Here is a 13,849-nt window from a genome sequence, read left to right on the forward strand (position 1 = left end):
ATGCCCTCACAATATATTGTACTATAAAACAAGTCACACCAGCAAGTGCAGGTAACTTATCATCATTTTTAATAGTACAATATATGGGGAATTTTTGGGCCTCCACATCTAAGTTTATTCATACCTTATAGTCTTTTTCTCTTAACACAATCTAGCAAATTTTAAATACAGAAATTCTATTATGGGTTTTTAAAAATCTTTCAAAAAACTTTGAATAAGGCAATACAAAATCAAACATTTTAAAGATACTTTCAAAAATAATGATATTTACAATAAAAAATTGTTCCTACCATAGCAATAACATAATACAATGGTAGAGAGCCTGAAAATTTGAAAATTACATTCGATCCAAATGGTTTGAATTGGGACAGTTCTGAGATGTTTGAGCAATTCTGACTGCAAGTGAAAAATAATTTAGTAAACGAAGAGTCAGAAACAATGTGGGCAATGTCTGAGAAGCAGGTTAGTTACTCTTAGGTAAGAGTAAGAAAATTCTGAGCTTTTTGCCTAATAAATTTCTATTTGTCCTCAAAAATCCAGTTCAGTCAGACACCACCTCTTTCCAAAAAAAAAGGCAGTGTTAACGTCTATCCTGATTTTCTGTGGGTCTCTCATTTATTACATTTAATGCATTAGCAGAAATTGATTCGTTTACATGTTAATTTTCTTTAGATTGCGGAGCTCCTTAGGACCATATTCTGTGCCTGTACATCCCCATATCTTCAAGGACGCTAGTGGCTCATAGTTCTGGTTTGAAGGACTGGTTGAATCAATGACTGTTTTGGAGATTAAATGAATGAATTTGAAAATAAAGCATCTTCAAGGATACTAGTGGCCCATAGCACTGGCTTGAATGACTGACTGAATTAATGACTATTTCAAAGATCAACTGAATGAATTAGAAAAGGACAATTAAAAAAAAAAACGCAAATTGAAGCCATATATTGGCATAAAATAGTTTATAAGAAAGAATGAAGATATTTGGGAAAGTATAATATCAACACTCAATCTAGTGAGTAAATTATTAACCACAATTTGTTCAAGTTGAAAAAGAAGTAGAAGCACAGCTAGAGGCATGAAAGCATTGAGTACACAAACGTGAATTGTATACCCAACACTAAACAAGCATGTACGGTCTCATCTTTGGGAACACCTTACATGCCCTAACCTACCACACTTTGAGTTATTTCAAGGTAAGTTTATAGCTTAATACTGACACAAAATATTGTCCTGGGTCTCAAAACTACATAAAAATCAGAAACTACTAAATCATATCTGGTTTTTCCTCTGCCAAGTTTCTCTATATTTTTGTAAGTTCATTTATCTTCTCCATGGAGAGAGAGGACCAGGAATCATAATTCCTGTTTTTTTTCTGGCCCTCACTCTGTCACATAGGCAGCTATGCATTGTTGGAGAATGCCACAGAATCTCTCTAAGCCTCTATGATCTCCCTCTATAAAATGGGAAGAAGAGTAATTTTCTTGCTTGCTTTCAAAACTGCTGTAAAATTCAGATAATTAAAACGGCTAATCTTTATTAGGTATTTACTGCAGTCCAGGAACTGTTTTATATATTGCAAACTTGATTTCATTTAGCTTTATAGTAACCTTATGAAATAGGTATTATTTACAACCTGATTTTTCAGAATAAAATCCAGGGTCTTGGAGGGATTAAATCATTTGTCTGAAATCACAATTATATGGTGGTGAATCAAACCCAAGTATCTAATGTGAAGTTGCTCTCTTAATCCTTTCACCACACTGCATCTAAGATCGCTCTCTAAAAATGGCAAACTACTGAATTTCACTGGAGTATTACTATTATTTTATTTTTAAATTCTCCACAAAAACCTTAATGAGGTAATCCATGATTGATATGTGGCTCTTACATATATGCTCTGTTGTATAAGGACCTAGAATGTATAAAAGGTTGAAAACATGTATACATGCTAATTTAATGAAAAAAAAGGAAATATTCTTCTATCAGTAATAGGCTCTGGAAAAATTATGTCACTCTAAATCACAAAAGAATTGGCCCTTAATATTTTAGGATAAAAATGTTAAATGTTTTAAAAGTAATTGTATTTCCAATAATTAGAGAAACATGTTTTGTGAATTCTTATGTACATGACATTTTAAAAGAAATAATGTAAATTATAATTTTTTTCAAACTTTTTAAGAAATAAAAAAATTTTGAGAAGTAGTGTCAGTAGTCTTATATAGTAGATAGAACAAAAGTCATAATTACTTGGGTCCTTTCTAAATCTACTACTTTTAATCCCTAATTCTAACATTCAGTGCAGTTTTAATAGAAACCACAAATTACTTCCTTATAATACTAAAGAGAATATAATAATAACCTAATTTGCTGCTTAGGATTTAGAATCTTAAACATTTAAAAATCTCTTAAAGCAGTATTTGAGAGACAAAAGCAATTTTGTGTAACTCTTAACTGTATAAGATTTTTTTTTTCAGAGCAGCAAGTATAGTAATCAATACAAAAAGCATGTTTCACATACTGATATGTATGAGATACTATATTCTTCTAGAGTAAAAACCTTCAGGTGCCAGCTGGTGGCACAGCACTCAAAGCAGTTGGATCCCTTATGGCCAAACAAGCAATCTGAGTCGCAGACCTGGTGGCTCTCATGGCAGTTAAGGCACTGAACTACATGGCCGACCATGATTAGAATGCCAGATCAGGCAGCGTGCTTTCTCTGTATTTCTCTCTGTGTGTCTCTTTCTGGTGAGCTTACATGCTCTATAGAAAATTAAAAATAATAATAAATAACATTAAATAAATAATTCTAAAAAGAAAGAAAGAAAAAACTTGCTGGGCACATGTGTGTACATGCCCTAAACCCCTAAAACAGGGAGAAATGGAGAAGAGATTATAGTGTGACCATTCTCCATGGGGGAAGAGGTGCTTTTTCACTTTCTGTGTGTCTGTCTTTCCATAGCTCTCTCTAGCAAACTCATACACCCTTTACCAAATTTAAAAAAATAAAATAAAGGTGCTGGCAGATGACTTGGTGGTTAAGGTGCTGGACTCCCATATGGCAGACTGTAGTTCAAGTCTTGGACCCAGCAGCTTGCTTTCTCACTTTCCCTCTCTCACTCTCTGGTGAGATCACATACCCTATAACAAATTTAATAATAATAATAATGATAATTAAATTTAAAATTATTTTAAAAATAAATTGAATAAATAAATTAGCAAACCTTCAAAACTGGAAGGTATGAAGGAGTGTCACTGAAATGGCAGTTATTTAAAGAAGCTACAGATGTTTTGAAGAATAAAGAGTATTCATTTCTTTCATTTAAAAAAGTACTCAAACTCTGTAATAAAGGATGTCAGTGAAAAACTCAACTCTCTAGTATAATAGAAAGGTGCCAAGTTGGTAGAAGAAATGGAAATAGCACTTTGAATCAACTGAGAGGATGGGAGGAAGAAGGAATCAGTCTAGGAGCCTAACGCCTGACATTCACAACATGCCCTTTTCCTATAATAAAATATTGCATCATTTTACATTAGAAAACAGTGAAAGAACAACATGATATTGTGCTCAATATGCCCAGAACTTGAGAACTTATCCCCTGTCATCTTTGGCTCCAGGGATTTTAAGCATATCATGAAGTGAGATCTATATTTAAGAGGCTCACCTACCTATATGATAAACAGAGCAAAAGATAGTTTCTAGACAAGAAGAAGCTTTGTTTTATAGATAACCTGTAGTATTTATAACTGACAATGAACACTGAAAAAAATCCAAACATCGATATTCTACATCTACACATTTTAAGGAAAAGTGTGATTTAGGATACAAAAAATTTGAGATAGAAATAGGTGAATGTCACCTGAGGACTAAAATAGTGTTTATATAATTTGTTGTTAACATACATATTATTGTGTAGTTTAGACTGACTTTAATAATGACTGTTGGGTGGACCAGCAAATGGTGTAGTGGTTACGTCACCGGATTCCACATAGTTAACTGCAGTTCAAGTCCCAGCGGTGGAGACTTAAAACTCACACCAGGCACATGTGTGTGTGTATGCCTAAGATCCCAAGAGGAGGATGGAGGATAGGGGATTGTGGTGTGTCCATCCCTTCTGGAGGGGTGATTTTCACTTTCTGTCTCTCCAGCGAGTGTATGCAAACTATAGCAAAAATCTACCTTTAAAAAACAAAAATTAATGTCAAGGAAAATGGTATCATTGGGGACCAGATTAGAAAAATTAGTGGAAAAAATGATAAGGTATACATACCAAAATACTGAATCATGTATCTACAATTTTAAGTTTATTTCTTCAGTGAGAGAGAGAGAGAGAGAGAGGTACCTCCAACAGAGGGTCAATGCTGCGATTCACCTCCAGTCCCAGCCTGCCCTAGATCATGGGCGAGTACATGCCCAGTGTTCCACGGGAAGTCTCTAGATGCGAACCCAGAGCCTGCCTACATGAGTCAGTCTTGCAGAGCATCATGTTTTACCACCATCCAGCCCCCACCTACGTTTTTTTGTGGGGGGGAGGAACAGGAGGAAGAAGCTGGTTTATTCTGGGCCCTGCCCACTGAGGTGCTGTAGGTTCTGAAGCGAGAAGGGTCCACCTGGCCCCCATCTACATTTTTTAAGTAAATAAATAGAAAGCAAAAACCTCTGACATTTCATTTTAACTTTTACAATTGTGACTATATTTCACTTATATATATGTAAAGTGATACATCATATGAAATAGATATGCCAGATATACTCGTATGTAAAATATAATAAATTCCCATAAAATGGGGGAAATATTTACTACCTCATAAAGGTTTTGTGGAAATTAAATGAGAAATAATACATAAAGACTTGAAATTATCTGGCACATAGTAAATACTCAGGAAAATCTTAGTTATAATAATGATAATGATATCAAATTAAGAAAATTACTATTTTAACTCATAAAGAAAAATTAAATATTTCTGAGAGGTATGAATTATTGGACATAATATTAAATATTTGAAATATAAGATATTCTATACATATTTAATAAATTAAAGTTCTTTTGAGCACAAAAATATTTACAGGCTAATGAATGGTTTACTTACTTAAGAAAACTTCTCATTGATAATACACTACTTAGGATGTCATTCTTAAGAAAGAAAATCTCACAGTGATAACATGTTGCAGGGTTTAGTATCAAATTGTGTTTGTTGGCATTTGGAATTAGAGAAAAATTTATGATTTTCTTCACTATCAAAAGATTACTCTGTTCAGGTTGCCCATTTAGTAGACTTAATTTCATTCCAATATTCTTAAAATATTTTATACATGTAGGGATATAGCCGAGAGTGAGCCTTAAGGAGCTGTTACTCATAGTCTGCAAACAGCCACTGTGACCCGACTCAAGTTCTAGTCTAAGATTTGGAATTGAACTCTTAATTTGATGATTGGTTTCTGACCTACCCACAAATACCTGCTTCACCATGATTCCAGTACAAAGTTGTGGAGGAAATAAAGATGGCAGAATACCAACCAGTCTCCTTGCTTTGCTATATGTAATTGGGTGTGTACTAACAATGCCATAAGCTAAGAATAATTTTGGGATCCAATAAGGAATAGACAGTAAAATGGACCAGAATCAAAACAGGAAAGCATTTCTACAATGGTGAGATCACGTATAGGTGGACTCCAAGTTAAGCATAAATAGCTATGAATGTAGAAGAAGGGGTCAGCTTTGCTTTATTGATAGCCCTAAAAATTTTTACTCTCAACAAGAAGTTCTTATTAAATGAATTTTAGTGAAAGAAATATGATTAGATCTGCTTTGTAATTTTTTAAAAAAAACTTGGTTAACCTCGAAGGCCTAATTCTGAGTTCCCATGTCCACCACCCCAATGATATCTGATTAAATAGATGAGATGCAAATGGTGGAAGTTCACCATTGGTTGTGTTTACTAAATCATAGCACTCATGTTAACCCTATCTATCAATTAAACAAGGGTTTAAACTGAAATTTGGGCTAGAAAAAATTCAACTTCCTTGAATTAATCAGTTATTCTTTGATAATGCATTTTATGTCAAGTATTTTTTATATTTTTCAATTACCTTTTTTAAGACAGCCCAACAGGGTCTGCACAGCATGCTCCACACCATGTCAGCCCAGATCACAGGGTCACGTGTGTATACCTAGCATGCTCATGGAAATCCTGGGATGTGAACCCAGGACATTTTTCAAGTGGATCCAGTTGTACCACTGTTGTGCCACCACCTGGCTCATATTTCATATTTTTAACAAGATTTCCAAAGACACTCTTTGGCTAGAAAATTATGCCTTAGAACTTTTTATGTGTATGAACATGAGATTTTACAGATTTACATCATTTTGAGAAAAAAGCCTGTAATTCTGGAAACATTTCCAAATAACTATTTCATAATGCTTTCTCTGTAAAATGCCTTCAGAACACATTTTTGTTGTTTCAATGAATGTCACTTTATTTTGGTTTTGTTTTTCTTTTTTGTTTGAGTTTTTTTGCTATAGGGCACATGAGCTTGCCAGAAAGACAGAGAGAAAGTGAGAAATCAACCCCCTCCTCAGGTGAGGAAGGGGATGGCCACACCACAATCCCTTCTCCATTCTCCTCTCAAGATTTTGGGCTCACACACATGTGTCCAGCATGAGTATGAAGCCACTAGGTCCAGGGCTCAAACCATGATCAGTCATATGGGAGTCCAACACCTTAACCACTATGCCACCTGCTGGCCCCACTGTCATTTTACTATGAAGTGTTTAAATTTGAGGGTTTTAAAAAATATTTTCTAGATAGAATACTTCTGAAGAGCGACTTGCCATCACAGAAAAGTTCTACATACTTATAACCATTCTCTTATTGTGAAAGAAAATGGTATAATTCACACTCAATTTTAAGTATACTCTGAAGCAGTCTACCACAAGAAAAACTGAACCATACATAGATTTTAAAGGCTACCTCTCATCTCATTATAAACTATATATTACAAATTTCATTATAAATGAAAGATAATTTAATTAAAGCAAGTAAGATAATTTAAATAATTAAATCACTTAATACACAGGGTATATAACAGTTGATGCTGAAATACAAAGAAACTAAATAAACTAATGAGGATGCCACTCAGTCCTTTTGTATTGCAAAACCTTTCCCCTCCCCTTACCATACCCTACTGTAAAAAAAATGGACCAAATACAGCCAGCAGATGGCATGGAGGTTAAAGCAGCTGGACCCCACATGGCCTACTGCATGGTTTTGTCTGGACCTAGCTGGGCACATGTGTGTGCATGCCCTAAATCCTGAGAGGAAAATGGAGAAGGGATTATAGTATGGCCTTCCCCCAGGGGATGATTTCTCACTCTGTCTCTCTGTCTCTCTTTCTCTCTCTCCCTCTCTCCCTCTCCAGCAAACACATGTTCCCTATGGCAAATTAAAAACAAACAAACAAACAAAAAATGGACCAAGTGAAGACATCAGTGACAATCCATAGCAAAGCAACATCCATTATCCTGCATATCCATGGTGATGTGCATACTGTCTCAAAAGTGAGTTAAAATGGGGGAGAAAAGATGTAAAATTTCCATATATAGATTTTCATTGCATATTATATTCACTTTCTTTAAGTAGACCATTTTTAGAGCAGAGAGTTCCCACATACCCCTAACCCCACATATGCAAAGCCTCCTCAATTATCAACATCCTCCAAAAGAGTGGTGTATTTGGTACAGTCAACGAACCTACAATGATGTCTTGTTATCACCCAAAGTCCAGAGTTTACAGTAGGGCTCATTCTTGGTTCTATGGGCTTGTCAAATGTCTAATGACATGTAGTCACCATTATAGGACTATATAGAATATTCTCACTGCCCTAAAAATCCTCTATGTTCTCAAGATTTATCCATCCCACCTAAGTCATCTTTTCTTCATACTCAATTTGAAAATCTACATATGCTACTAAATAAATACCCTACTCTAGAATACCATAATCTACAGGATAACAATTAGCACACACTTAAGGGTTTAAAACAACTAAAGTTATTATTTCCTAGTGTCCATAGGTCAAGAGTAGCACGTGTTAACTCAGCCCTCTGCTCAGGGTCTCACTACGCTAAAATCAAGGTGTCAACTGGAGCTGTGATCTAAGACTCAGAGTCCTCTTCCAAGCTCATAAAAGTTTGAGAATTCGGACCAGCTGATGGTGTAATGGTTACCTTGCTGGACTCCTATCTAGTCAACTGCAATTCAAGCCTCAGATCCAGTGGCTTAAAACTCCCACTGGGCACATGTGCACTTGTGTTGAAAATCCCAAGAGGAGAATGGAGGAGAATGGCCATCCCCCCTAGGGAGTTATTTCTCACTTTCTTTCTCTTTGTCTCTCTCTGTCTCTCGGGCAAGCGTTTGCACTCTATAGAAAAAAAAAAAAAACTCTCTTAAGAAAAAAAATGTTGGAGAATTCAGTGCACTGCAGTTGTAGAATAACAGTCTACAAATTTCCATGCTGGCTATCAGCCAGGGTCATTCTCAGCTCCTACTGGCCACCCTCAAGTACTTGCCAAATGCCCCCTTCTCTTTCTTTTTTTTTGGGGGGGGGGAGGTTTTTGCTATAGGGCATGTGCGCTCGCCAGAGAGACAGAGAGAGACAGAGAGACAGAAAGCAAGAAATCACCCCCCAGAAGGGGTGGCTATGCTGTAATCTCTTCCCCTCCATTCTCCTCTCGGAATCTTGGGCACGCATGCACACATACCTGGCATGAGTTTAAGCCACCGGGTCCGAGACTCGAACCATGGTCGACTACATGGGAGTCCAGTGACAAAGCCATGATGCTAACCGCTGGTCCCACCCTGCTTCTCTTTCAACATGTCTGGTTTGCTTCCTTTCAGGCCAATAGAAGACCATCTCATGTATTTCACCTTCTTTAAAGGGCTCAATTGGTTGAGTCAGGCCAAACCAGGATAATTTACTTGAGTAACCTAGCCACAGGAGATATATCCATCATATTCACTATTATTGCCCGTCCTCAAGGATATAAGATTGATTTTTAATGTGGATAGGAAAAATCTTGGAGGCTATCTTAGAATTCTGATTACTACAACCTAAACTATATACTTATACAAAAAAATTAACTCAAAATTTATCATGTATTTAAATATAAAACATAAAATATAAAACTTTTAGAAAAAATATAACTAAAAACATTTGAGGGCTGGCCCCATGGCACAGTGGTTAAAAGAGCTGTATCCCACGTGGTTCAAATCTCAGCCCTGGCAGCTCAAAAACAATAACTCAGACACGTGTGTGGACATGCCCAAATTCCTGACAGGAAAGAGTAATAGAGGAAAAGGATGTGAAGTGACCATACCCGACAGGGGAATTTTCTCTTTCTCTCTTCTCTCTCTCCTTCACTGGCAAGCACATATGCCCTCTGACAATTAAAAAAGAGAGAGAGAAAAAAGAAAAAATATCTGGGATCTAGGACTTGGTGAAGAATTCTTAGATAAGATACTGAAAGTATGGTCCATGAAAGAAAAAAAATCAATAAATTGAACTTCATCAAAATTTAAAACTTGTGCTCTGCAAAAAAAAAATCCTGTTATAAAGACTAATACAAGACAGGTGGAAAATATTTGAAAACCACATAGCTGATAAAAAGAAAAAAACAGTTTCTAGAATATATAAACAAATCTTAAAACTCAATATTAAAAAGATAAATAATCCATTTGAAAAGTGAGCAGAAGATACCAAGATATATTTTTTCATCACGTTTTACCAAAGAGAATATGTAAGTAGCAAGTAAGATAAGCAAATAAAAAGATTTTCAAAATCACTATTAGAAAAATGCAAATGAAAACCACAGTGAGATATCACTAGTATATCTATCAGAATGGTTAACAGAAAAAATATGATACCAAATGCTGGTGAGGGAGTAAAAAAAAAAAAAAATGGACCCCAAATACATTGCTGGTGAGAAGGGAAAATGGTGCAATCATTCTGGAAGATAATTTGGCAGCTTCCTTTAAAAAACTAAACACACAACTTACATATAGCCCAGTCATTGCAATCCTGAACATTTATCTCAGCAAAATGAACACGTATGCCCTTATAAAACCTGCATACAAATGTTCATGGCAGCTTTGTATGTAATAGTCAAAAGCTGAAAACAACAAAAATATCTTTCAATGGATAAATGGCTAAACTGTGGTACATCTATACAATGAATACAAGTCACCAGTTTAAAGAAACTTACCATTGATAAGCAAAAAATCTAGGCTGGATTTGAAGGGCATTATACTTGATGAAAAAAGGCCAATCTCAGAAGGTCACATTCTGCATGATTGTATTTACATATAACACTCTTGAAATGACAAAATTACAGAGATGAAAAATATTTAGTGGTTGCCAAAGATTACAGATGATGATGGCAGGGAAAGGTGTGGTATGTCTATAAAGTGGTTAGCTGAGGGAGATCTTTGTGGTGATGTCATAGTTCTGCATCTTGATCATGGTGGTGGCTCTACAATGTACAAATGAGACAAAATGTGTGTGTACTGCACACACATTGTACCTATGTCAATATTTTTCCCATAATTTCAAAGTTTACTCTAAAAATGTAAATTATCTCCTAACATTTTTAACAGGTAAAGAAAATAGCATATTGGTTTATTTTGTGCGGTTGTGCTATTTTGTTTTCCAAGTAATACTGATTAAAAGTACTTACACACCTACTTTTAAGTCTAGAGATTAGCATTCTTATTTGTATGCCTTTAAAAGTTGTAACACAAAGGGACCGCAGTTGCTGTAATGGCTATGTCGCTGGACTCCCATGTGGTTGACAGCGATTCAAGTCCTGAAACCAGTGGCTTAAACTCACTCCAGGCGCTTGTGTGTGCATGCCCAAGATCCCAAGAGGAGAATGGAGGAGAAGAGAATGGAAGAGAGAATGGAAGAGATTGTGGGGTGGCCATCCCCCCCGGGGGGGGGTGATTTCTCACCTTCTGTCTCTCTGTCTGGCAAGTGCATGCACCCTATAGCAAAAACTCTCCAAAAAATAAAAACAGTAATACAAAAAAAAAAAAAAAGTTATAACACAAGATCTTCACAGTAAGGATCAAGGGAAAAGATTCATTCAAAACAAAGCCTGATATATACATGTTTTTCTCTTTACTTTATATACATTAATTTTTAAATAATGTCAATTTTTTTTCATCTGGTGGTAAAACACTAGTGCAATTTTTCATCAGAATAAAGTTTACCACAGATGTAAATAATTTTACCCAATGGAAATGGTCTTTTAGCTGTCATTAAATGAAATTTCTCAATCTAACTTAAAAAAGAATTTCCTGGGTTTGCTATTGCCCTAAATTTATGTCAGATGAAACACTGGAGAAAACTCGGTAAAGGGTAATGGGGACCTCCCTGTATTAGTATTACCACTTCCTGTGAATCTATAACTATCTCAAAATAAGGTAAAAAAAAAAGTATATGTAACATTCTTACATTTGACTAAAAAGGCAGTTTCTTCTAAATATAATAGAGATACACAAATTTAAAGAGATGTCTGTATAAATTTCAGAAACAGATGAGAAAAAAATAAAACTTTTTTTTTAATATTAAATGGAGTCCAGCAGGTTGCATAGTGGTTAAGATGCTGGACTCCCACATGGCCGACCATGGTTCAAGACCCAAACCTGGCAGCTTAAATCTCACACCTGGCACATGCATGCCCAAAATCCCAAGAGGAGAATGGAAGAGAAGGGATTGCAGTGTGGCCATGTCCGTTGAGGGGTGATTTCTCCTTTCTGTTTCACTGTCTTTCTCTGCCTCTCCAGTGAGTGCATGTGCCTATAGCAAAAAATCTCTTAATTTTTTTTTAAATGGTACCTGTTCAGCTGACAAAGGCCTGGGCTAGATTAACCAGTCTTCAACCAATAACCTTGAAGACTCATAAATGTAGACATTTTAATAAAGCAGACGAATGCGTAACTCATCACTTTACATGAGAGGGTATCAGACACCTGTCTATATGTGCTCACTGACTGCACAGCAATGCCAACTATTTTGGACTTTTGCAAAACTTGTAGCCTCGAAGAAGCTAATGTAATGTGAGGGGCACTTACACTTGGCTCAGCTCTCCACTCAAAATCAAATCTACAACTGACCCAAAGTAGGTAGAGGAGGGAGGTAAACCCCACACTCTACCCCAAAAATCACCAAATGAGTTAGGAGTCGGGAAAGCCTAGGCTTTACCAGATCTTTGTAACATATTCTAGCATATTCTATAGTTTTCCGTGCTGCAGAGCTAGCCTGGGTCCCAGCTCTAACACTAACAGTTACTTTGTGCCAGACTCCACATTATGAACTCTGTATATGTTTTCTAATTCTGAAAATAATCCTGAAAAGCTCATATTAATTTGTGTTTGGCAGAATATGAAAGTAAGGTTCACAGGTGCTAAATAGTTTATCCAAGGTCATTGATTAGACTGGGATTCAAATCCAGGTTCTGTCCAGTTCCAAAGCCCACGCTCCCTCTGTGTGCTGCAAGTTTTCTGGGTTGGTATACACTGGTTAGTGGTTTTGTTTGTTTTGGGCTGGTATATTCTACAAGATTTCTTAGTGTGGTGAACAGAATTAATCTAGGCTTTCCAAATTTAATACAGTTGCACACTCAGTCTATCGCGATATTCATATAACACCAATTGAATCTATGTTCTATTGACTGAAAAAAAGACTCAAAGCAAACACCTTTTGAATTTTGCTATGAAATCAGGATTTTCAAAGATGTCAAGCCCATTAATAACTATTATACTACATTGACTCTGAGCAACCAATTTTTGTTAATGTAATGGAAATAAATATTTCAAATAAAAGAACTTCAGATGGTTTTTTTTTTTAGGAATTTAATTCATTTTGCAGGACATATTCAATAAACATTTGCAACAAATTAATGAATCTATATTCTATCCAAACATGTACAGTTTCCACACTTCCCATAAAATATCTTTTGATTCTAAAAAAAAAATTAATTTGAAGAATTTTTTATAGGAAAAAAATTAAGCTTAGATATTATAGTAAATCATCTACTATCCACATGATAAAAGATTACTTTGAAGAAAAGAGCTTAGAAAGCAGCTTTCAGTATGCTTGACTGACTTATAGGTGTAAAATAATAATCTGTTGTTCACGTCTCAACAGCCTGACCGTAAGGATCTGGTATGATCAGTAAAATATCTTGGTAGTGACATTGCAAATCCTGCACATATAGGATTATGTTCACTATGAGTTAGCTCATCATATACACAAATTCTTATTCTAAATGGGATCTATGCAGCGTTGACCTATGTGTAGATGCAATGAGACTCAGAGAAGGTATATTCCATTTCCATTTTACATAATAAGACTGAGGAAGGCTTCTATCTTGCTATACTTGAAAAACTGCCTTAAAAAAAAAAAAAAAAACTTTCTGGTATATAGAAATTAGGACATTTGGTAACCAAGATTTCCGCCCATCTCTAATTACAAGCTTTCTCATTCCTGGGAAGTTCACTTTCCACCCTACATGTACTAAGGTTTGTGTATATGTACCAGAATTTTACTCCTGTATAGACCTGTCTGGGCCATTGCTGCCCACTTAAGACTGTATACCATGGCCTAGTATAGAGTACAAGTAAAACCATGTGTAACTAAATACTCGGTGCAGTGTGTGCACAGATACTCAAAGGCTTTTTAGTTGTGATGATGACAATAATAAGCACAGTAAGTATTTTGGGTTATTAGAAGAGAAAAAAATTTGTTACAAATGTACAACCTCCTTAGTCAAGCACAACCGAAGCCACGTTGGTG

The 13,849-nt window shown here is 35.6% G+C and overlaps 1 protein-coding gene across 2 annotated transcripts in view; it reads right to left on the reverse strand.

Moving 5' to 3' along the window:
* Positions 1-13,849, reverse strand: part of CCDC171 (coiled-coil domain containing 171) — a 351,100-nt gene that overhangs the window by 67,250 nt on the left and 270,001 nt on the right. The window lies entirely within an intron of this gene.

The sequence above is a fragment of the Tupaia chinensis genome, unplaced genomic scaffold (genome assembly GCF_000334495.1).
Source record: "Tupaia chinensis unplaced genomic scaffold, TupChi_1.0 Scaffold149424_1, whole genome shotgun sequence".
NCBI classification, from domain to species: Eukaryota; Metazoa; Chordata; class Mammalia; order Scandentia; family Tupaiidae; genus Tupaia; species Tupaia belangeri.